This window comes from Barbus barbus (genome assembly GCF_936440315.1).
Source record: "Barbus barbus genome assembly, chromosome: 12".
In the NCBI taxonomy this organism is placed as follows: Eukaryota; Metazoa; Chordata; class Actinopteri; order Cypriniformes; family Cyprinidae; genus Barbus; species Barbus barbus.
In genome coordinates this window covers 324415-350660 of record NC_136740.1, presented here as the reverse complement: position 1 = coordinate 350660, position 26246 = coordinate 324415, and the positions used below count along the sequence as shown (strand labels likewise).

The 26246-nt window shown below is 39.9% G+C and overlaps 1 pseudogene across 1 annotated transcript in view; it reads right to left on the bottom strand.

Annotated features, from left to right (window-relative positions):
- The window catches only part of LOC306878022 (threonylcarbamoyladenosine tRNA methylthiotransferase-like), a 224272-nt pseudogene that overhangs the window by 17631 nt on the left and 180395 nt on the right, over window positions 1-26246 (bottom strand). The window contains exon 9 of the transcript in view: window positions 23644-23706. The product of the transcript in view is annotated as a threonylcarbamoyladenosine tRNA methylthiotransferase-like (transcript). The remainder of the gene's footprint in view (window positions 1-23643; window positions 23707-26246) is intronic.

The window sequence follows — 26246 nt, the reverse complement described above, 5'->3', positions numbered from 1 at the left end:
CAAGTGACCATCTCGCTGCGCCAGTCATCCATATATGTGCACGTGCTTCGCTGATACAGCTTGCTTAGTTGAAAACAACTGCTGGAGTTTGAAAAACTGTTTTTGGCTCCTCCATTTACAAATGCGACGTGTTTTGATGTGAGTGATGAGTAATGACATCTCTGCAAACAGATTGGATTGAATCAAGTGACTGAGCATAATTCTGTTCATACAACAGCATCTCCTCCAGTGGCTGGGCAGGGAAAGAGGTAGGAGGGGCCAAAGATAGAGGGAGGAATAGGGAATGATGTGGGTGGGATCAGAGAGGGGGAGGGGTGGGTCAAGGATTAATGTGGGTGGGGCCAGGGAGTGAGGGTATGGCATGCAATTATATGGGTGTGATCAGAGATAAGGAAAGGTGGGTCAAGGATTAAGGTGGATGTGGTCAGTGAAAGAAGTGGGGCATCAGGACCCTTAAACAGCAGCAAGTCTGAGGAACAGGGCTGAAGGTGGCATATGGCCGACTGACTCAGAATGCTTTATTAAAGGTGACTGATGTCAGAGAGCTGGTGGGGAAGCGTTGCATGTTCGTACGCGTGGTGAACACAACATACAGCCAAAAGCACAGCACTGCTGACCTATGTACTCCTGCCCAGCACAAAAAACAATCTATTATCAGCATTCAGCTTGACTTGGGACACAGTTCGTGTGTAAATGTGCCTGCTGCTCAAGGACGCCTCAGAAGGCATCAGCGATTAACTGCTGAAGAAGTGAGAACTTACTCATAATCATCTGTTCTCTCACTCATACAGATGCGGTGAGGCTAATGTCGGCCTGCGAGCGTCTTCAGAGGAGCTCTGACCGTCCCGTGGATCAGCTCTGAGTGCTTTTCCTCGTATCAGTCGAACTAAAACATGCCTCTCATAGCTGGAACACTGGTTTTTGATCGTGACATGAGATCAGATAAGAGAAGCGTTTGCTTTCTCCGCATCATAAGACGAGAGCTTCCTTCATCATGACAAGAGGAGAAGAGACGCTGCTGTCTTGTCTTTGAAAGATTCTCTCCATCCGTCTCTTGGAAAATCCTAAACACTTCTGTGCATAAATACGTCAGGATCTGGAGGAGAACACAGTCACAACTTCAGTGAAAACCACTCATGAATGCCTTGAAGTCTGAGGCAGATCTCGGCTCATTCTGACCGAGAACAAGAGGCTACAAACCTGATTCTCTGATGCAAATGGATGGTGTTGGTAATGCTCATCACAAACACCTGATTGATTCGCTCGGTCACAGCTGCTCTGGTTCACTGCTCAGGAGTCACCTGAAGCAGGATGCTCTGAAGCACTGAGCTGAGCGTGTGTTTGTTTGGAACGTGCTGCTGCCTGGATCAGTGTGTGTGTGTGTGTGTGTGTGTGTGTTTAATGAGGCGTATCGCTGCTGACCTGTGTGAGAAGACATGGACCAGTGTCCAGAACAGACAGACAATAATGCCACCTCGTCACTGAGGTTGTGACATGTCGACCCCGTTTATGTCAGCTTGCGTAAGGAGTTTTTACAGGTACGGTTTATCTAAAGCAGCTAACAGTGAAGCTCTTAGGAGTCATAAAATCATGAACTCCCAACATCCATCATGCCAGCAGTCCAGACCCATTTTATATTTCAATCATCTCTACTTTCTTGTTATCAAGAAATTACTTTTAACAAAAGAAGTCGTTGACCAATATTTTGATGAGATATGTAGACACTAGAAAGAAATACTCTTGTTATTGGGCATGCACACTGTTCTGACTTATGAATTAAAGAACAACTGGGCATAAAGTCACTTCCACTGCCTTTGATTTTGGTTGAGATTAAGTGATAAACTAACCTTCATACTGCATTAAAGTAGAGCTAAACTGTGGGAAAATCAGCTTGAATAAACTGTACGCAAGGATATTTGTGTGAATTTTGATATATTTGATATGATGAAATGGTAGCAAAACCCACAAACCTTGTATAAACAATGAAAAAGTTTGTATGATTTATTTAGTGAGCGTGTTCTGTAGGTTAAGCAGCTCCTTTAACTGACGCAGACACAAAGAGAATAGAGTACTTCTGAAGGTGAATGTGTGCGGTGCAGCATTAAACATGGACTCAGAAACAGCAGCTCTGTTACGCCACACGAGGAGGAATATCAAGACTATGAGAGAGACGGTGAAAACTAGGCAGTCTATCTCACTCAGTCTTTCTCATTGTTTTGCTCCATTCACTGCTGTGACTTAAGAAAGAAGATTACAGCAGCAAGACTGGCGTCTAAACTCATGCATTTAATATCGTAAACCTGCCACCTGGGCTGCTCACAGAATCCCACATTTGACATGTTTTTGAGAGATCGGTGAGAAATGCTGCTTTTTCTGATCGGTCAAACTGAGCACGGAGAAACCCTAATAGTATTAATTTGTCATTAGATATGATATGCTCAGACATCAGCTGCAGGATCTTCAGAGAGTCATGTGATATAATGACTATATTACAGTATATTCATACGTTAGACTACCAGGACACTCACAGGGTAAATCAGTCAATCAGAATCAAACCTAATGAGCAACAGTTTTGTACTTATTCTAAGAAAATGAAAAAGGAAGAAACACCCAGATTCGGCTCAAGTAGTCTCATCCTTTTTCTGTCACGAGACATTTTCACATATTAAATCTGCGAAACAAAACCCCCCAAAACAGACCAAATACAGCGCTCATGTTGCTGTGAGAGAATTTCATAACTGTAGATGCAGTCAAGGAGAAGATCTCATTATGATGAATAATAAGTTGTGAAAAGTGTGCACAAACACGTTAAACTGTGCGCAGAGCGATGGCTGTGTTTTGTGGTGTGCATGTGTCCTAAACGCTGAAAGACCCATCAGACCCTGCTAACAGTCAAATCTGCACACAGATACAGACAACGTAAACCAACAAACTAAAACATCATGTAGAAGCTCTCTCTCAAGTCCTAAATATCAAGTCAATTTATTCTATACAGCTTTATATTATACAGATTGTTTGAATGCAGCTTCACACTACACAGGAAAATAACAGTGTTCATTTAGTAAAATTAATCAGTAATGGAATCAATTCAATTTCAGCTGTAAGCAGCCATTATTCAGATCAAGTGTTGCTCTCATCTGACGGTGTCAGGGCAGATAAATTAATATTACTGATTCTTAATTGTCTTTTAAGCATGAACTGAGCATTCTCAGCTCCTCAGATCTCTCACCGCTGGCGGTGGTAAACACAGGCCCAGGCATCTCTCGCCTGTCTGTCCATTAATCTCACTCACACACTCTTCCCTCCATCCTTTCTTCTGTCAGAGGCTCGCGCCGTTTGTTCTCGTGGTTTATCTGCTCGTCTCCTCCCCGGCAGGATTAGAGAGGATGTTTCTTAAAAGAAACAAAGCGCTCCGTCTCTGGGCTTGTCATATTGCTCCATATTTCACAGCTGCTGAGGAGAAGTGGTGAATGAAAGCAGATGTTTTCATGCGGCCTTTGATCAGGAGAGATCAGGAGAATCTCCTCTGCTGGTGTCAGAGCTGACGGGAAACGACATGAACACGGTCAGGACGACACATTATCATCCTTCTGTGCTGCTGCGGCATGCAAGTGTGCAAACCGTGAGGAGAAAATCTGTTCCATAAAAACAGACCAGACCACTGGAGGTGTGCAAAAGCACCACACACACTACAGCGTTTCTACAGCACACAGGAGTTCACTTCACACAGTCTCCACACACATACACACTACTGTGGTACAGTGAAGGAAGGAATTCTACATGCACCATGATACTAAATGAATCCCATATTCATATACCATAGCATTTACTGGTGCTTGCATGGCACTACAAATTACTTCCAAGACTCTTACAGCATGACCATGGTGCATGTTACAAAAATGCACTAAAACAGCTCAGTTAATCTGTTTAAAGCTGTGGTAACCACTGTCACTGTAAACACCCCCCACCGTCTCAAGGAGACAGCAGGAACTATCCAGTAACTGCAGAAGCTAGTCTGGTCTTTTCTGGGAAGTAGTGTGAATACACATCTTGCAACCTTGAATTACACAAAGAACTAGCATCTACCAGAGCATCAATCACTGGTGGCAAAAATAAAAAAATGGCCTTGCTTGGCCATTTGTAGTTGATAAACAGGAAAGTGGGTCCAGCTGAATTGAAATGGTGATTTGTTGGATTGGTATAAAAAAGGTTATTATACCGCGGCAGTCGTAGTGTGAAGCCCGAAGAGTGTAAAGACCATCAACTCTACCGTGCGACTCCACCAAGGGATAGAAGTATCGCTTTTTATTCTAGTTTTTTCATTTATATGTTTATTATTGAAATGTTGTTATATGCATGTGTCAATTTTATTTAATTTCTTTATTTTCTTAAATATGTGGGTATATAGTATTTATAGAGTTGTAACTTTTTAGTTTTAGTTACTTTTTCTTATTTGTAAGTCGCTTTGGACAAAAGCGTCTGCTAAATGACAAAAGTAAAGTAAAGTAACGTAAAGTAAAACACCAACAGCTTTTATTCCTTTTTGCACAAATTATGATTTCAGGGACACATTATTGACAATAAAGATTTATCTTTGTATGGTTCCTTGCACAATACTATGAGCTCAAAATACTTTTATCATTTTGTTGATCACATCCAGTGTTGGGTGTAAGGTGCTACTAAGTAACGCGCTACTGTAATTAAATTACTTATCCACTGAAAACGTAAGGGATTACTGTTCATTTTTAGGTGATTTAATTACAGTCACTTATAAAGTACTTGCGTTACATACTGTAAAATATTTAAACAGTTCTAATATCAATATTGAATTTGAAATCTAAAATTACAGTTTAAAGATAAAATTGAATGCAGAGTCTTTAACCCTCTGCGCGCCGGCACGACCACTTTCAGTTTTTCATGATTCACAGAGAAACCTTAAATACTCAGATACAGATAAGGCTAAAATCAATCGAATCTAAAGTTTATTTGTATACACTGACAATAACAACAAAACATTGTGCTTTTCTAAAATAAAACAAACAGGGTGCGCTTTCTGCCATCTAGGTCTCAGTGAGCACATTTCTACGCATAACAAACTCAATGAATATTTGACATGAGAAATATGTCTATAGAAAGCTAGAAGTGTCTACTTTTAAATGAACAAATTCAAATTGAAAAACAAATATTATCTGATTATGTAATCCATATGAAAGTGAGGCACAGTCTTTCCCTATATGAAGCTTGAAGTGTCTGCTTTAAGTGAACGAATTAAAATCGAAAACGAATATTCTCTGATTATGTAATCCGTATGAAAACGAGGTAGGCTACAGTCTTTTCTATATCTGAAAGCTTGAGGTTACCCAACACTGATCACATCACATAACTAGCTCCATATGTGTGTCTTTTGTGATGTAGTAAATTTGCTCAGTAGCGCACCCGGTGCAGCATTGCACTTGTGATGTGAAATGCTCGAGTTCAAGTCTCCTGAAACACAAGTCACAGTAAAGGGCTCAAAGAATTGTAGAAGCAAGATAAAGTGACATGGCTGCTTCAGAAAATGTATTTATATCACATGTTCACTTTTGTTTACATTATTGGTTATTATTAATAGTCATCTATTGTGAAAATCAAAACAACTAGTACTAGTACAACTAGGCCTTCAAACTCCTATGAAGACAATAGGCTCTAGAGTCTGAGATGTCCTACAACAAACAGACGGATTGAGACAGAAGAAGTCACCTCGAGGAAGACGAAGGACAGTTGAAAGTAAAGCAGACGTGAGAGTGAGATTCTTCTGTCTAGATGTCTTTTCATCCTGCCGTAGAGGATTTAGAGCTACTGTAGGCATAAGCTACAGAAATGACAATAAAAGAGTTCAGGACTCAAGAACTTCATTTTGGGTCTTCACACTGAAGACTATCACAAAACCAACTGCGTATGTGATGATGTGTTGTCTAAGGGTAACACTTTAATATAGGGACCAATTCTCATTATTAACTAGTTGTTTATTAGCATGCATATTCAGAACATATTGGCTGTTTATTAGTGCTTATAAAGCACATATTGCGTATGACTTTATTCCACTTTCCTAATCCTACCCACCACCTAAATTTAACCACCTTATGTTCTATTAATATGCAGCAAATTAGGAGTTTATTGAAGCAAAAGTCATAGTTAAAGGGGTGGTTGATTGTGATTTCACTTTTGTAACTTTATTTAGTTAGAACCAGCGGTTCTTAATCCTGTTCCTCACGTCCCCTTGCTCTGCATCTCTCTCACCAGCTCATCAGCTCTAGCAATGAACTGTGTTCCAATTATACACTTTATGTGTACAGACACACAGATATTTTTCACATAGCTATGGGAAGCGTTAAACATGGATGCGCTGTGGTTGCCGTGGTAATGAGCAATAATTGCTGGCAAACACTTCTTACTGTTACAAAAATGCTACAACACAATCATGTATTCTGCTGTATTACAGCTTTAATCAGGATAAAACTGTATATTAGATGCTTGCATAAGCAGTAGCATTTACAAATAACAGCGTATCTAAACGTATGAGACAACAAACAAAATACATACCATTAAGAGCCATGTGCTTGCACAGCTTCTGCGTGACCCTCTTCACTAATATTCTCTGCGTCTCAGTCGGGCTCAAATTGATAAGCAATATTGACGTCACTGTTTACAATACAACCGGAGCGCATTCTGGGGTGAGGGGCGTGATGTTTCTGAATCAGAGCCCATTGCCTATTTCTGAGGGAGGGGCTTCATAAAAACAGGAAGTCATCAGAGCATGCAAAGGGGAAGGGACAGAGCGGTGTAGAATAAAGGTAAATTATCTGAAAAAATTATGGTTTTTTTTAAAGCATTAAAACATGTTAGACTTCACTCTAACATAAAAAAAAAAAAAAAAGTCAACCACCCCTTTAATGGTTTGTTAATAGCGAGAATTGGACTTTTAAATAAAGTGTGACCCTGTCAATCCTGCTATCAATAATATCATTTTAAAATTTGGTATGAAAATAATGCTCTTATGGACTAATTTTATGATTAGTTGTAGTTTGTTTTCTGGAGCTTGACGGTCACTGGTCATCGCCTGCTTTCACTGTATGATGAAGAGCAGCTTGGACATTCTGCTAAACATCTCATTTTATGCTCCACAGAAGACAGAATGTCATACAGGTCTGAATAACACGAGAGGAACACAAACTCATGAGTGAGCCATCAATATGAACACTGATTAAAATAACATGGTTAAAACGTCTGTACAATGAAAGCCTCATCAGCTCAGGCCCTCATCATCTGTAATGATGATTTATGTGTGTCCTGTCCATACGCACACTTCCTTTATGGAAGACATAACTCACCCCAACTGCAGATATATGATCTCCTGATGGTGGTCCCACATGTGCTTCATGACCTGCACGTCTGCAGGGGAACGTGTATGTGCGTGCGTGCGTGTGTGTGTGTGCGTGTGTGTGTGTCTGTGTGTGTGTGTGTGTGTGTGAGAGAGACAGAGTGTGAGAGTTTGATTGAGCTGAATTAACAGTTGGAAGCAGATGGTGAGGAATGAGATGGATGGATTTTATGAGGGTCGGAACAAGAGAAAAGCAGATTCCTGTCGGCCTGTTAAACCTTGTGATTGAGCGCTGAAGATGGGATTCTCTGTGAGAAACATCAGGATACAGTGAGACCCACAGATGAAGACCAGACATTAACACTGTGGTGTGGGCTCATCATTACACCCAAGCTCTACTGTCCTCAGATACATTCAATAGTCTTGAAGTCAAGCTGCTCTGATCCATGCAATGAAAATGCTTTGAGATCAAGACCATAAAGCTCCAAAAAGAGTTGTTTAAGCTTGGCAGCCCCTCATCACTGCCATACAAGGTTGTAAGTGTGAGTAAATGATGACAGGACGACCAATGATCCCCTCAAGAGTTAATGACAGTGGAGAGATGAAAGTTCAGAGAAATCTCAACTGAATCTTGTGTATACTTCAGTTCCCATCATGTCAATATTATAAACAAAATTAAAACAAAAACATAAGTGAGATTGCTGTTTCCGTGCTGTCAGATTGGAGCTGTAACAGTTTTTATAATAGATGATGATGATGATCACAGTCGGACCGGAATCTGACTTCATGATAACGGCTGTCAAAGAAAACTGCTCTGTTTGGAAATAAGGTGATGCTGAACCACTGCTGAACCAATGTGGGATTAAACTAAATTAAATCCACATTTGCCAGCGTAGTAGTAAATGTGTAAAAGCAAACAGATGCATGTTGAAAAACACATGCACACATTGTGCTGCTGAGATAAGGAGTGTTTCTCTGGCCGCTGGGATTCCAGCTTCTCTCAAACACACCGCTTTATTTAGCACAGTGGCTAGATGAACAAATAAACACACGCCACCCGATCTAAATATTCCCTCACAGTTTAATAGTAATGACTTTATGAATTTCTTTACTGATAAAATAGATAAGATCAGAAATACAATATCAAATGTAGATTCTACTGCGTCTAGTATTTCAGCTTCATTCATTCATTCATCGCTAATTATGTCTCTATTTGTTTCTCTGTTGATTAACATCCCGTGGTAACTAGGAATGACAGAAGCTTCAGTCTGGATCCAACCCTTAAATGATCTGAGATGACCGAACACCTGAGAAAAGATGATGCCAACCCCTCAGAGGACCTCAGAGGATGCCAACGCTCAGACAACATACAGAATTAACACATTTTGCCATAAGTTAAACATATTAAGGTTCTGCAATATATAAATATATTGTGGAAACTTAAATTCCTATAGAGCTGCTTTGCAACGATTTGTATCGTAAAAAGCGCTATACAAATAAACTTGAACTTGAACCGCTGGACACAGAGGCATTCTGGGAGATACTGCACATGAAGTTTACATTCCTCAAGGGGCCTTTTAGAAAACATCCATATGCCTCTCTTTGCCACAGCTTACATATTAATGATCTGGACTTCATTTAAAACGTGTTCACTGCGAAACGTCATGTTGAATCTGACAGCGGGAATCAAAGCATTTGAGGTTATGCAAATCATCATATCATCTGCCAGATGTCAATCATCTCTCTGTGCATGCATTCCTGTTGCATATTTACAGACAGCAGCATCAAGGCATGCTTAACAGCAATAAACATAGTTCATCCTAAATTCACAATTACTGTATTTTCACTGTATGTTTTGAAGAACATTTGGACCCCATTGAGTTTCACTGTATGGTCAAAAAAAAACATTCTTAAAACATCTATGTTTCACAGAAGAAAGTCATTCCTACAACGTGACGGGAGTAATTGGGAAACTGTTGTAGGGTGGACTGATCACTTCATAATGACTTTTGAGCCGCACAAGACAAACTCATGCACAGCACACACACCTGCTTTTGCCTGAAAACAGATCAACAGCGTGAGCAGAGACATTTGCTGAGCTTCTCTCTGTGAAGGTCTGACTCTGAAGTGTGAGATCTGGCCTGAGCGCACACATCAAAGATCAGCGCCAGCGTCTCCAGAGCTCAACACACACCGGACATCATCAGGGTCTGCCTGCAGCGGATCGACCGATCGATCGATGAGAGACACACAATCCAAGCATTCATCTGCTCAGATCAGACTCCTAAAGGAGCAAACCCAGGCCTCACTTTCACTGGATACACAAACACAGCCTGGACTTTACACCAACTAACAAGAAACACCAGCAGTGTGTCCTAAAGCCAAAGTCAGACACGATATCTGACAGACTTTTAGGACAGTCTCGTGCGACTCTGCTGTATGATGTTCATGCAGAAATTATGTTTATTTTCAGACAAAAGCAGCCGCTGTGTGATGTGCTGTGTATCAACAGAAACAGGCTTCAAAGATTACTTGCAGCAGTGGCTCAATAATGAAATCTTACTTAATAACAGCATTTGCAAATCCAAACAATATTGCATGATGGATGCGGCTGTATTGATGTCCTCCTGGACGGCCGTGGGACGAAACACACAATGAAGTCTCAAAATCACAGGCTGCTATTAAGTCATAGCTCAACAAAGCCATAATCCAGCAGTGAAAGCTGTTTCTGCTGCGCTGTTTGAGCAGACGATTATGCCGCTGTGTAAGTGAAAGGCTTGTTAACCGAGGCTCCAGATGTGTTTGCCCACCCACAAACTCAACATGCAAAGCAGCAGATAAAGCAGATGAGAGGACTTAGTCATATTAGTCACATTAATACAACATAAACAAAACTACAGCAATGCCCTCGCTCACCGAGCTCCGTCAGCCGCATCTGAGCTTCAGGAGTGCTTTAAAACTGACTGATGACATTCATTAACCAGTTACTAACACACATGATATACTGCTATATAAAAGCATATGAAACACATCAGAGCTCAGGATAAACTGAGACACTCTCTGCATGTATAACTGTTTGACAGTACATGAAGTGAGGATGTCTGGACTGAAGTGAGCCTGTATGAGAACAGCAAACTCTACTGTAGTGTGCTGCTTAACTACATAACTTAATCACAATCTTTTTTTCTTGTAATTCCTCAAAGGAGGCAATACCATAATGCACTGCGACAAAAAAAATAAATAAAAGACGGTGCATAAAGGCAACTGAAATGTCTCCTAAAACAACATTATTTCAAATCAATACTGAATATTACACATGCAGCTGAAGAGCATTATATTTCAGAGAACAGGTGAGCTGTAACTCTCTAGGCTGAGAGAGATCTGAGCTGGAGTCTGGCGGGTAGTTTGTCATTAAACTAACCAGTGCGTGTTGTGACACGTCTGCTCCAAGCCTTAAACGCTTCTCTCAGAGACGATGAGTCACGCCAGACATGAGCCGCTCAACAGCTGTCCAGGACGCTTCTCCACCTGCTGAAGAGTTTCCAGGACTAAAGATCTGAAGATGGATGCAGTGAACTGAAGCTCCTGACCGCAGCATCACCTCACGGTCCAATGGACTGACCGATGAGGCTTCAATCGTAACATCACACAGACATGAGTGTGTGTGTGTTTGTGTGTGTTGAGAGTGAGTGAGTGTGTGTGTGATTCCATTAACCCCATCACACCTTCACCTGTCAAGAATAGTTCAGAAATATCGGGGTTGGATCCAATCGTGACAAATAATAATGATATTTACAAGAATGTGCTACTAACACTACAGGTTAAGGTTTAGTATTTGTTTCAGTGTTGGGTTAGACCTCTTTAGACATTCTGCTGACTATAAGTAACTCTGCAACTACATGCCAGCTAACTCTCATTCGAGTATTAGTAGACTGTTAGTAGAATAAGTTGACATGTACTTGCAAAGTTACCTATACTAGAATGTCTATAGTAAAGTATCAAAACAAAGCGTGACCCAGCATTGCGCAAGTAATCAGCACTGTGACAAATATGTGTCCCTGCAGCACAAAAGCAGTCATGAGTAACACAGGTATATCTGTAGCAATAACCAACAATACATTGTATGGATCAAAATGATACATTTTTCTTTTATGGCAAAAATCATTAGGATATTAAATAAAGATCATGTTCCATGAAGATATTTTGTAAATTTCCTACAGTAAATATATTAAAACTTTATTTTTGATTAGTAATATGCATTGCTAAAAATGCACTGGTATCTCATTCTGTTCATCTGCATGCTACAACAGCATTTATTCCTGAATAATTCTCATTTATACACAAAACACATCATGTAAACAAACACAGACTGAATAACTAGTTGTCAAGCAGTGAGGCATTTGGACACTGAAGAGATGTGAAATCACACAGATGCTGATCCCGTCTCTGTCTCTCGCTGTAGATTCTCCCATCAGCTCACGGTCTCAGGGAAACACACGCAGCTCCAGAGAGAGATCGCTCTCTAAAACAACAGACTAAAGAGCAGGAACAAAACCACACATCTGTAAACCCCTGCAGGACGATGAATGTGCCTTCATACAAGAAGAGACAAAACACACTCGCCTCTTCTTTTGTCTTACAATAACAAGGCAGCGTTTACAGACATCTAGAAAACGTCACACACAGATTAATGTCCAAGAGACCAACAAAAGCAGCCCTTTGAATCCAATAACATCGCTGTGTTCCTGTGTGTCCTACAGCACACTTCTCAGAGTCAGCCTATGGTCAGACAGAAGGAGTCATGAGATTCATCTGCAGCTCCTCCAGAGTGTCCACCAACACACAGGACATTCAGTCAGCAAAACACATCACACAAACAACTGGCATCATGCTAAAACAAGAGTCATGCTTATATGAGAGAAATTAAAGCCCACAATGATTCTACACTGACTTAGTGAAACCGCCATGAAACCTTTGACACACTGAGAGATCATATGTGACCCTGGACCACAAAACCAGTTGTAAGGGTCAAAACCTGAATAAATAATCTTTCCATTGATGTATGGTTTGTTAGGATAGGACAATATTTGGAAAATCTGGAATCTGAGGGAGCAAAAAAATCTAAATATTGAGAAAAACGCCTTTAAAGTTGTCCAAATGAAGTTCTTAGCAATGCATATTACTAACCGAATATTACGTTTTGACATATTTATGGAAGGAAATTTACAAAATATCTTCATGGAACATAATCTTTTCTTAATATCCTAATGATTTTTTGGCATAAAAGAGAAATGTATAATTTTGACCTATACAGTGTATTGTTGGCTATTGCTACAAATATACCTGTGCTACTCATGACTGCTTTTGTGCTCCAGGGACACTAATGTAATATATAAAATGTGTCCGTGTCTGTGATGAAGTGTGTCATGAGCGTGTGTGATCAGAAGAATAGAGCTGAGATGATCCTGGAGCAGAAGCTGACGGGCAGTAAAGCCATCATTCACTCGCTCTCTCAAACCCAAACGACTTCCTTCAGAATAATCTTCATGCAATGCAAACGGCCAATGACGCTCATGTTTGAATATGACCATCTGATCTGAGAGCTACTGTATGATTAGAGCGAGCTCTGCTCTGCATATACATCTATGGTATGATCAGAAGACTGGGGGAATGGAGCCCAAGTAACAAATTCAATGTGAATCTCCAACAGCTGATGTTGATATGGAAAACCGTAGCATGGACGTCCTGCTAAACATCACATTTTAAAGGATTGGAATGACAGAAGCACGAGCAAATGCTGACAGCTCAAGCCACCTCAATGATTGAAATCAGTTTATGACTGATATCTCAGACTCCCCCTTGAGAAAATAATGAGTTGTATAAAACAAGAACACAACTTGGTTAATAAAGCCTTTGCACTCACTCATGTAAATCAAATAGGTCATTCATTAATTGCACTAATTAATTGCTAAATTAATTCAACCACTCACAATTTCTGATTTGAAAGCAAAGATTACCGATCCAATTAAAAAGTCTTAGAATAAAGCCAACTGTAATTAAAACAAACCTCTACGAGTCCGAATGAAGGAGCAGACGCGAGCGCCTCAGTGTTTGAGCTTCTGATAGATCTGTGTCAATCAGCAGGCGTCCGAATCAAACGACAAACTACAACTAATCAAGAGAGAGCTGTGAATTAAGTGTGAATTAAAGACGAGTTTCCACCCGCCTCTGAGACAGCAGCTGGACAACGCAAACAAATCCCACAAACAGAGGTCAATCACAGAGCGCTCGGAGGCTCCCATTAGAGTCCATCAGACACCGGATTCATAATGTTGAGAATCAGGATATTTGGCCATATGGAGAAAATCAGTGTGGGATGATAAACAAGTTTTAAACTAAATGGCTGCTGAAACAAAAACACTTTAAAGACAAAGGAAGCAGTGTTTGATGGGCAGACAGACACATGTGTGAGGATCAAACTGTGGCGACTCAGCAGTCATCTGTGTGTGTTTCTCACTGCTGATCTGTTCTATATTTGTGGTGAAGCACAAAGCCGGACGCGAGCGATCCGCTCCGGAGCTCAGAGAGGTGCTGCTGCGTCCCGGGCCGATCCCTGCTCACACACAGCATTGTACGCTGCTCAATAGCCTTTGACTGTGACTGATGAGCCTTGTTCACTGCCATCTGCTGCAGAGAGATCATATAAATCACTGCCCCAAACACTGGGCTCCTGCCTTCATTATGCATCTGTACACAATATCAGCCTCTTCATGCCTGTTCACTGCACACACACACACACACACACATCCTCTCTCTTTATCTCTCACACACACACACTTTCTTTGACTATACTTAGTGAGAACATCTCATAGACTTCCAATGTTTTTATGTCAGGTTAATGATATTTTCTATGGCCTACTCCTAAACATAACCCTCACAGAAACCTGTGCAAAACACTAGATTAAAATAGAAACATGATTTGACCAATTAATAAGACTTTTTAACTAGTCAGGTCATCTAAACTGTCCTCACTAATCAGTTGTCATGATATTTCACAATTGGTCCTCACAAGTATAGCTAAACAAGTACAACCCGGATTTCGGAAATGTTGGGACGTTTTTTAAATTTGAATAAAATGAAAACTAAAAGAATTTCACATGAGTGAGCCAATCACAGGAGCCAATATTTTATTCACAATAGAGCATAGAGAACATAAATGTTTAAACGGATACATTTTACACTTTTATCCACTAAATGAGCTCATTTCAAATTTGATGCCTGCTACAGGTCTCAAAAAAGTTGGCACGGGGGCAACAAAGGGCTGAAAGAGCAAGAAATGTTGAAAAGATTCAGCTGGGAGAACATCTAGCAACTAATTAAGTTAATTGACATCAGGTCTGTAACATGATTAGTTATAAAAGGGATGTCTTAGAGAGGCAGAGTTGTGGAATACTTTAAAAACAACGCTGCTCAACGTCAAATTGCAAATGGTCCAGAAGCGCCGTCGTGTCCTGTGGAACAAGGCTCATTTAAAATTAACTGTTTCAAAGTGGAAAAGTGTTCTATGATCAGACGAGTCCAAATTTGATATTCTTGTTGGAAATCACGGACGCCGTGTCCTCCATCATTTCTTTGTCAGTGTCAGCGTGTTATAAAGAGGAGGGAGACCTTCCAGTGTGTTATCAGCGTTCAGTTCAGAAGCCAGCATCTCTGATGGTATGGGGGTGCATAAGTGCATACGGCATGGGCAGCTTGCATGTTTTAGAAGGCACTATGAATGCTGAAAGGTATATAAAGGTTTTAGAGCAATATATGCTCGTGTATTTCAGCAGGACAATACAAAACCACATACTGCAGCTATTACAACCGCATGGCTTCGTAGTAGAAGAGTCCGAGTTCTGAATTGGCCTGCCTGCAGTCCAGATCTTTCACCCATAGAGAACATTTGGACCATCATTAAACGAAAAATACATCAAAGACGACCACGAACTCTTCAGCAGCTGGAAACCTATATCAGGCAAGAATGGGACCAAATTCCAACACCAAAACTCCAGAAACTCATAACCTCGATGCCCAGACGTCTTCAAACTGTTTTGAAAAGAAGAGGAGATGCTACACCATGGTAAACATGCCCCCGTCACAACTATTTTGAGACCTGTAGCAGGCATCAAATTTGCAATGAGCTCATTTTGTGCATAAAATTGTAAAATTTCTCAGTTAAAATGTGTGTTGTGTTATCTACAGTGGGGACAAAAAATATTTGATCCCCTGCTGATTTTGTACATTTGCCCACTGACAAAGAAATGATCAGTCCATATTTTTAATGGTAGGTTTATTTTAACAGTGAGAGACAGAATAACAACAAAAAAATAAAAACAGAAAAATGCATTTCAAAAAAGTTCAATTGATTTGCATTTTAATGAGTGAAATAAGTATTTGAACCCCATCAATCAACAAGATTTCTGGCTCCCAGGTGTCTTTTATACAGGTAAGGAGCGGAGATTAGGAGCACGCTCCACGCTCAATTGCACCGCATCGAAGGGACGATGGACGGGGCCGTGTACCATCAGGGCCAGGGCACTGAAGCCAGCAAGGGTAATGAAAATGGGACGTGGATATGTCGTGGGTATTCCAGCATGACAATGACCCAAAACACACGGCCAAGGCAACAAAGGAGTGGCTCAAGAAGCAGCACATTAAGGTCCTGGAGTGGCCTAGCCAGTCTCCAGACCTTCATCCCATAGAAAATCTGTGGAGGGAGCTGAAGGTTCGAGGTGCCAAACGTCAGCCTCAAAATCTTAATGACTTGGAGAGGATCTGCAAAGAGGAGTGGGACATAATCCCTCCTGAGATGTGTGCAAACCTGCTGGCCAACTACAAGAAATGTCTGACCTCTGTGATTGCCAACAAGGGTTTTGCCACCGAGTACTAAGTCATGTTTTGCGAAGGGGTCAAATACTTATTTGACTCATTAAAATGCAAATCAATTAACTTTTTTGAAATCCATTTTTTTTTTTTTTGTGTTATTCTGTCTCTCACTGTTCAAATAAATCTACCATTAAAATTATAGACTGATCATGTCTTTGTCAGTGGGCAAACTTTCAAAATCAGCAGGGGATCAAAACATTTTTCCCCCCACTGTATTTCCTTTTGTGAATCAAATATTGGCTCATGTGATTTGAAATTCTTTTAGTTTTCATTTCATTTTTCATTCAAATTTAAAAGACGTCCCAACATTTCTGGAATTCGGGTTGTATACGCACACAAAGTGAATGAGGGTGACAGTTTACCCAGAATGCTCTTCATACACCTCAAAAACACACTATAAAGATCTTAGTAATGACTGCCATGCGTTTCATTTGTATATATGCAGAAAACACTCTTCAGCTACAGCACTCATTTGAACCTTGATCGGTTTCAATGTGTGCAGCTGCTGTAGCGACAACTAGACAACAACTACAACAATAAAAATAATAATAATTAGGGATGCAGCGATACCATTTTTTCAGAACCAATCCGATCCCGAAAATTCTGAGTATCTGCCGATACCGATCCAATCCGATACCAGCGCAGTTTTTTTGTAAATCGATGTAGAATTTCTATACTTCTGTGTGTTGACCCGATCGTCACTCTTTTGTGTGTTAAACACAATCTACTACATATAGATAACTTCATTTTAATGAAAAATAACAAATTAAAAAATATATAATCATAATCTATGACAAAAATACTATTATAAACTAGGTTAGTGGATAAATCAGCAGCAAAAGATACTCTAGAAAAATCATGGGTGCACAATAATTTTATAAAACCTAGTGAAACATTTTTATTTCCAAATAAAAGTGAATAAGTGTAGGACTAAATCTGGTAAAATGGTACACATTGCTCTTTGTATTGTTGTACAATACATTCTTGAAAAAACAAGCAAATACACGTACATATATATTATAAAATTAAAAGACATTTCTTTTAAATCTATAGCATAGTAATGAAGGCAGCAACATATGATAGATAGGACAGAACAAGAGAGACTATTAATAATCTTTCATTGCGCAAAAGTATTATAAAATGAAAGGCTCAATACAGAGCGGCACAAAGCACTTATGTGCATCCCGTGAAAACTATGATGTGCTTGAAGCGACACGGAGTCACAGCGCAGAAAAGTTCAAAGTACAAAGGGAAGAGATATTGATGCGTAGTGTATTCAATCTGTGCGTTAGTTTATTAAGCTTTTTCTTTTAACAGTTTTAAACCTCAGTTAATGTGCGCTCTTGAAGAGAGTTTGACTGTAGTAACTGCAGTAATGTGACAAGCAGTTTGAATGCTGAATGGAGGATGACAGACAGACGCAGCGGAGAGAAGAGTTTACCTGAACTTGAATTTAATTCATCTGTACCTCAGATTAAACTTTGAAACAACTTCAGAACACTTGAAATATAGTGCACGAAAATTTGATGGTGCTTTATAATGCTTTTGTGCCTTTCGTGGGGCTTAACAATAACACAATAATATACGCACATATTGGATTTGGATCAGTCTCGTCTGACCGATAACTGATCCGCAGAAAATGACCGTATCGGAGCCGATACCGATCCTGAGTATCGGATCGATGCATCCCTAATAATAATAATAATCAAGAAAAACAGTGGATTTCCTTGACAAAAAACCTGGGTACGTGTTTATTGCCGTTGTTTAATCATCAGTTTTGTGCTGCAGGAAACGAGAATGTTTCCCTGATACCGGCAAACTAAACACAAAAACAGAAAATAAATCTCCAACAATCCCACATGCACAAATGAATTATTGAGATTTAGCACAAGTGAGGGACATAAAGGGAATGACATTAAAATCTCCAGCAACAAAAGCACGGGTCATTTCTGTCTGCCTCCTCCTGCTCTGAGCGGCTGTAATTACGGCTTTCTGAGGTTAGTGTAATTACTTGATTCTCAGCACAGGATATTAGCATAGCTAAGAGAGCGATTTATTCAGCGTGACAGGAGACACATCTGTGTGTTATTGTGGAGATGAGTTATCCAGCGCTGCCTACACCTGACACACAACCGGAGCTCATTTATGAGCATTCTGGGAGTGTTTGAAACTCTGTGACATCACAATTTATGGAAATGACATCACTCTTTATGATGTCATTTCCACCAGCGCTCCTGTCCTGTTCTCTACAGTGAGTGAAGCGGTCAGACAACAACGGCAAAATCAAGGTAAATATCACTGAGCAGACAATTCCTCTCATCAAACTGTAATTTTGAGATCATGCGTCAAGTGTGAAAATATTAATTAGAATCAGTCATTTTATTCCTAAACCCAATTGAAATATTATTTCCATCACTGTTATGTTATAAATCACAATCCATCATTGGAGATGATGTAATGCCACAATGATGCTCCAGAAAAATGACAGAAAAGTGTGATACTGTTAGAGTGTGAAACACTCATTTACACAAATACATAATGAGTGTGTGTGTGTGTGTGTGTGTGTGTGTGTGTGTGCGTGTGTACCCATGGGGTCCTCAATTTAGATCCCCACCCTGACACGAGTTCCCATGAGTCTGTGTGTATTCAGGTTTAAGTCCCCACCAGGATATATAAACCTGTGCACACACACACACACACACACACACACACACACACACTCTAGGAATGATTTTGGAAAATCTAATTGCGATTATAATTTTTTTTACCAATATTGCGATTGCAATTTAATATGCAATTATTTTTTAAAGCTCTTTATGTTCTGTATTATTCAACAAAGGCAAGCAATAAATCATTATATAGTATGACCAACAAACTATATAGATTAAACAAATATTCCTTTCTGTAGGCCAGTCCTATGTTATGATGAAATTAGGTGATGCATGAATTGATATAAATTACATTTTTATTTAACAACTACAATCACAGTAGTATATTGACTGATTATTTGAACTTCCAGCCTTGTAAGCATGTAATAATTATGACAACATAAAGCACTGACGAATAAGCCTGGTGTAAACATGAATATGAACGTCAGTAACAAATCACACAAACTAAAGTAGATTGCAGAAATATAAAAACAAATCTGTTGCTTTACCACACGCCGTATTTAGGTCATTCAAAGTCACTGTAATAAACATATACTGTATATAAACATGTGGAGTGCACTTTTTAAAAACTGTGTTAACTTCAGACAGACTTTAAATAAATAAATAAGAATATATTTTATATATATATATATATATATTATATTACCTTATTAAATAGCCTATATGATCTTAAGGTGGAAGTCTTCAGTAATGAAATGCACTGTAACACTGTTACTGCTGGAGTAATTTCCATGTGCTGTTTTGAAGTACGTTCATATATACGCTTTCAAACATTTTTGCGTGTAGCGTGCCACGGTTGCCAGGTTTTCACAACAAAACCCACCTAATTGCTACTCAAAAATAGCCCAATAACGTTTCGAGGGGGGTCCACCGGTAAAAATCGCATTCCGGGTGTAAAATACACGTTTTGTGGAGGGGCTCCCCTGTTAAGATTCACATTTCAGGGGCTAAATATCACGTTTTTGGAGGCAAACCGTGGACTTGACAACACTGTAGTGTGCCAACTTGATGCTTCCTCTGAAGACTGCTTAGATGATTTCGACTAAATCTGCGCTGCTAGACCGATCGTGTACTGCGAGAGCTATAAGAGAGCGGACGACTCCTTATGCTTTCTCTTGCCGTCCTACACAGATTGATCTTCGAGTCGAACACACCTCTTTACTCTCGCGTGTCATGTGACACGCATTTTTTCATATTGCGATATCACAAATGCAATTAAATCGTTCAGCCCTAATTCACTCACTCACTCACACAATTACTCCAGGCACATCTTATTGAGATGCAGGACTTTATCCGAGGGTCATTGCTTTAACAAAATTATTGAAAAAGTGTATATTGAGTTTTTAGTATCTTTAGCAGCTACTAAACATTCAGTCAGAGATGCGTTTTGTGGTTTGGGCTGCAGGTCTACACCACAACACTTAGTGCTCAGATCTATTTGAACTTTGTTGTCCCATCTGTCAACTTTAACAGCATTTATGATTAGAACATATACAGAAAAGCAAACAAACTGCGTTTCCTTAATCGCTGAAGCTGTCAATCACTTCAGTTCAGCACAAGCTCACTGAGATCTGCACTCTCACCACAACTCCTCTAATAATCAATAATGTAGACTACACCGCAACTTAAACATCTCTGACTGGCAGTGCAGTTCTTAAAAACTTGTCAGATCTACACCAATCAAACAAATGCCCTCCGTTGGTCCTGTAGATCCATGAACACGTAGCAGCAGCTACAGAGCAAAAGTGTGTGTTCCCTGAAAAAGTTCAAACCCCAGAGAGAAAGAGAGGGAATTACATCCCGCTCGAGACTGAGAGGAACGCTGGGGATCATCTGAGTGTTTGGGCGGCCACACGAACATATGTCTCCATCACCACACCTGAGGAGTTAACCGAGGATCTACTGACCAATGATCCCAAACCAAGGGGGATATAAATAATAATAACAGCTGGACAACGACTAGAAGCTACAAATTAAAGATACACAATATGTTACTGTTCTTCTTATTTTTTTAGCAGTGTAAAAACAATATGCATGTGAAGAGAGCGCTATGAAAACGCCTCAGGAATCACGGCCGTGTGTAATTACTGCGCTAACGGCTGACCACGGGGCTGGGGGCGGGGCTACATTATGCAAACGAGCCTGATCTGAGGCCAGTGGTCTTTGATGCATGCAAATTTCCATCAAAATCAACACAGGCCTCATGAGCTCAGACTGAAGCAAAACACATGAGGAACAGATCCACAACACACACATAGCAACAGCAAACAATCTGATCAAAATCAAATCACACATTTGTTACGCGTGTCGTAAGTGGAAAACATGACTGATCCATCACAGCGTGGTCGATCTAGTGGTCGCTGATGTTCTTCGGCTCAGCTGCGTGTGGATCGCGAGCTGTGTGTGTGTGGATTGGGCAAGGCTAAACGGGCGGAATGAAAGTCTCAAAATTAAATGAATCAAATAGAATCGAGTCAGAAGAGATGTGAATGAATGCACGTGCGTCGCCTGATCCACAAATGCACATTTTAATCGCTGCATGCACAAATTATGATAGTTTAATACAAACTATAACATTTGTATTAAACAATAAGTCTCTATTTGTACAAAATGCTGCTCATTGATGTAATTCTTAACTCTGCAGACACTGGCTGAAAAGCATTTGTTTCAGTGTAGTGATGCACATTTGCAAATTTTTCAAATGGTGTACACGTTAATGAATTGCACTGGGCTTTGTTCATTGGTAGTTGTGTGTGCGGGCGTCGTGAAATGCTGCAAACTGCGAAAATGAAGTCTCAAAATCCAAATGAACCGAACAAGATTAATGCAAACAAGTTGTCAATAAATGCACGTGTGTCACATGATCCACAAATGCACGGATTCCTTTTTGCATGAGCAATTTATGATATATTAATGCAGATCACAACATTTTTATACTCAAAGATGTGTGTATTTGTTAAAATCACTGCATAAACATTTAATCCTGAATTCCACAGACTCAAATTGAAATACATTTGTTTGTGGTTAGTAAGATACATGCATAAAATGTATGCAGTACATGGAGAATTGTGCGTGCATCTATTAATCATTTTGAGTCTAATATCATCCCATATAGAGCGTCCTGACGAGTGTGACTGAGCGTGGGTGGCTCTGGAGGCACAAACACGCTCCTCTTCATTTAATTACACTCAGGCAGAGAGAGAGAGAGAGAGAGAGGAACACAGATGCAGGAGTAAATCTAGCAGATCTTGTTTATGAGCGAGACACACTTGGACAATCTAGTGGCTTTGAGTGATATATTCACAGCAAGAGTGCCTGAGGGAGACGGGTGACGCTGTATGACCACCTGTTCACTCACATCAGCGTAGATGCATTCTGATCCTTCTGACTTCTGATCTATTCCTTTATTTCATCTCAGACATAAGAATCCATTCAGCAGACTGTAAGAAACGACAGGAAGGTGTCACTACTAAAACTGACTAAAGCATCTGCCAAAGATCCCCGTCCCTTCAGAAGAGCGACTGTGTTTATGGTGGGATTGACAGGGTTTCTGTAAAACCAGCACATGTTCATCCTGTCTTTATACAGTAGCTATATTGGCTAATTCTGCACTCACTGCTCAGATTAGGGTGGAAGTAGGGGTGTCATGATATACCAGTATTGACGATAACCACAATATTTAAAACGAACAGCACACTTATGATTACACAACCCATAAATACTCCAACGCCAGTACCTGGTTGACCTAGACACACATTAAAACTGAATTAGAAGTGTGTTAACTGCATGACTTCATTAGCGCCGGCGCAACTATGGGTTAAAGAGATTAAAAAACAGGTCCACAAGTAATCAGGTTAAAGCATCAGTTTTGATGTTAATATTTATTCATCATACTGCTGAACGTGACTGTATTTTATAAACGGAGAAAGCCAAAGTCTCAGGTCAGCTGTTAGCTGAAGAAGCAGTAGTAGTGAAAATGCATGTGTCCTGTGTTTATCAGTATCCTTGTTCATTGGGTAATAAAAGAAAACTAAATAAAAGTACAACTTAATTTGGCTGATTCCCCAAGGTTTCTAAAGATATCGCAATATATCGATATGGTGAATTCTTTTGACCACAATAACCATGATGTGAAAAATCTAATATCATGACAGTCCTAGCTGGAAGCAGAAAAAAAAATAAAAAGTATATATACAATCATTAGTGATTTTTGGCCGTAAAACATTATATTGATAGCTGATAAAATGTCTGTATCAGTACACTGCTGGCTGCTTAATGCATCATCTACAAACAAAACGATCAACGTCCACTGACGCAGTAAAAAAGCGATTTATAGAAGCTGAAAGCATAAAATAGTTCAAAAGCATCACCTTCTGTTTCTCTACATCTCTCTTAGTGCTGCAGTTCTGTTTGGTTATAAAGAGCCGCTGGGTGGGTTGATTAGTTCAGAGCCACTAACGGGACTGACGTGAGCTTAAACTTTAATGAGGTCATTAAAACACCACTTCCTGTTCACGTGCACGCCGATATTGCTCATCTCTTTCTGCTGTTTATTTTACATCCTAGCTTTAGTTTAATAATAACCTCTCTCTCTATGGAAAACAATGCATGCACACACACACACACACACACACACACACACACAAATAAAATAATAAATATACCTTAAAACACAGCTTCTCTTACCTTGTGGTCATAAGGGTTGTAGGAGTGGAAGAGGGCAGAGAGCTCTTTGGTTCTTTGTTTCTTCTGTGAAAAGGAAAAACAACAATAATACACCAGTGTTAATTAATTGAAGACAAAACTTCAAGTCAGTGAACTCTGAAGGCCAACGCGAATGACATGAAGACATCAGACAGTGGAATGAAGAACACTTGAAGGGAAGAAAATGAGGATATTTGCCCTCAACACCTCTCCGTTTCTTCCAGAAGTGCCTATAAAAGCCCATACGTCCCTAATTTATAATGAAATGCAAACGCTGAGCACTGAAGAGATGTGTGATGGATTTGAATGCAGCCACGAGTTAAAGAAAGGCTAATTATGAGCGATTATGGAGCGTGTAGTTGATGAAAAGTCATGTTTCACAGCCAGTGCGGATGTGAGGAGAATATAAGAGTAATATAAACATCACATATATGATTCATGACTGATTTCACATCACATCATGAAAACGGTGCAGGTGAACAATGACAAACATTTTAGATTATGGCTGTAAGACTCAAACTGAAAAATAGTAAATGACGTCACCATTCAAGTCTATAACAGACTGAAGACAATGAAACAGAACAGAGAAACACTACAGATGCACATTACTCTGGACTCTTTAACTACTCATATTATGTCAAATAACCAATAGTTCAAATCTACCCAGAGTATAAGATAAAACGTGTGTCTTAAATACTAATCATTATTTAATTTTCACCACAAAAACCAGAAAGGTCACCAACATATTCCTAGAAGCCAGAAACACTTGAGCTCATGATATCTGTCACAGTACTGAAACCCTCCTTAACATCTGATATAATAGATCACAGATGAAGGGAGAACACTATACATGAGCTCAGCAGACGTCCTACGATCATGTGCAGACGTCGAGAGTGAACACCTGCCTAATGATCCCCGTCTGCCCCCTGTGACTCCATCTCTCTCGGTTTCTCCACAGCTCCTCAGCTCCTCAAACCAGGGTCTTCTCGACACAGAAGCTCAGGGCTATGAGCAGCTCCCCGCTGGATTAGCTTCACAGCGCTCAGAGACTCCAGCCATATTCACATTCATCCACTCAATCAATGCTGGAGCGATCTGTTCCCCTGCAGCACACCTTCTGGAGGTCTGATTCGGACCGAGAGAGAGAATGAGACAGGAGGAGAGAGGTTAGCGAGGTCTGAGACAACCAAGCTAGCGGCCTTCAGAGAATACGCTCAACCCTCCTCAAATCACACATCTTCATTCTGGGGAAAAATAGTAACTGAAATTTGATCAAAAAAGATGAACCCTGGAGTGACCTTGAGAGACTCAATATTTTAGTCTATTAGGTCTGGGGTCCTGAGATTACACCGGCCCCGAAGCAGCAGGCCGAGGTGAAAAATCATCTCGATGAGCCAAGGAACCACTTTTCCCCCTTTATTTGAAGTCGTCGCTCAGCCTCACAGATGATGTCCAGGGAAAGACGGACAAAGGTCACTGTAGGGTTTTCAATGGTTTCCATTTGACTCAGGCAGGTCAAAATGAGACAATCATGTCTTGTGATGGTTACGGCAGGGAATCAATACATTTTCATACAGCTCCTCCTTCACTGGGGCCTTGCAGCAGTCGGAGGTTTCTGTCAGAAGCTGGCCGCTTTTCAGATTTTATCGATTAATTTGAATTGAATGTTTTGCAGTGATTTTTTTTTTTTTTAAATCTAGCAATCGCAATTTTGAATAGAAATAGTACCAAACGTTAGAATTAGACACTTTGACTATGCCGGTGATAACACACTGTAAAAAATCAAAAGTTGAGAAGTTTCAGGCAACTAGCTTCAGCAGATTTTTGAGTATTCTCAACTTTTATAAAATATATATAACTTACTTTTTATAAACTGAATACAACAAGTTGAGAAAACTCAAAAATCTGCTGAAGCTGGTTGCCTTAATCTTTTAAGTTCTCAACTTTTGATTTTATACAGTGCAGTAACGAGTGAAGAACGATTAACCGCTCACGTGTGACACGCTGGTATCACACAGAATGCACTTTTGTGTCATTAATACGCGATGCAGGCAGTGGAATAAGAACAACATGCAAGAAGATGAGAGTGAACTTCTCATAACTTTTTTAGAAAGCCGTTTCATTAGAGACGTGAGTGCCAGTCAAACACGTCCATGTTTACACAGAACAAACAACGGAAAAGCAGCGCAAGCGAATAAAAAAAGCCTGTAACTACTACTGTGTGTCTGATATTTGATGTTTGCATCACAGTGACAGACTGAAAGCTGCTGTTGTTTTTAAAGAGCATTTATAGTTAATAATATTCTACTGGCGTTATACCTTCAGTCATTTTGAGTTTGAATTACCTTGACTTCTGAGATATTTTAAAGTATTTTCCTTGCATTATTTCTGAACATTAATATGTATAAGACAAGTTTGTACAGGATGCAGTTGTAGTTCATGCATCTTTTCTGCAAAGATATTTAACAAGTGACTTGTTGAACAATCGCTTCATGTGTGCTGCACTTAGAATAGAACTAGAGGATTAATCAAGAAAAAGTTACTTGAATCATATTGTAGTTAAATGTTCAAGTCGACTAGTTAAA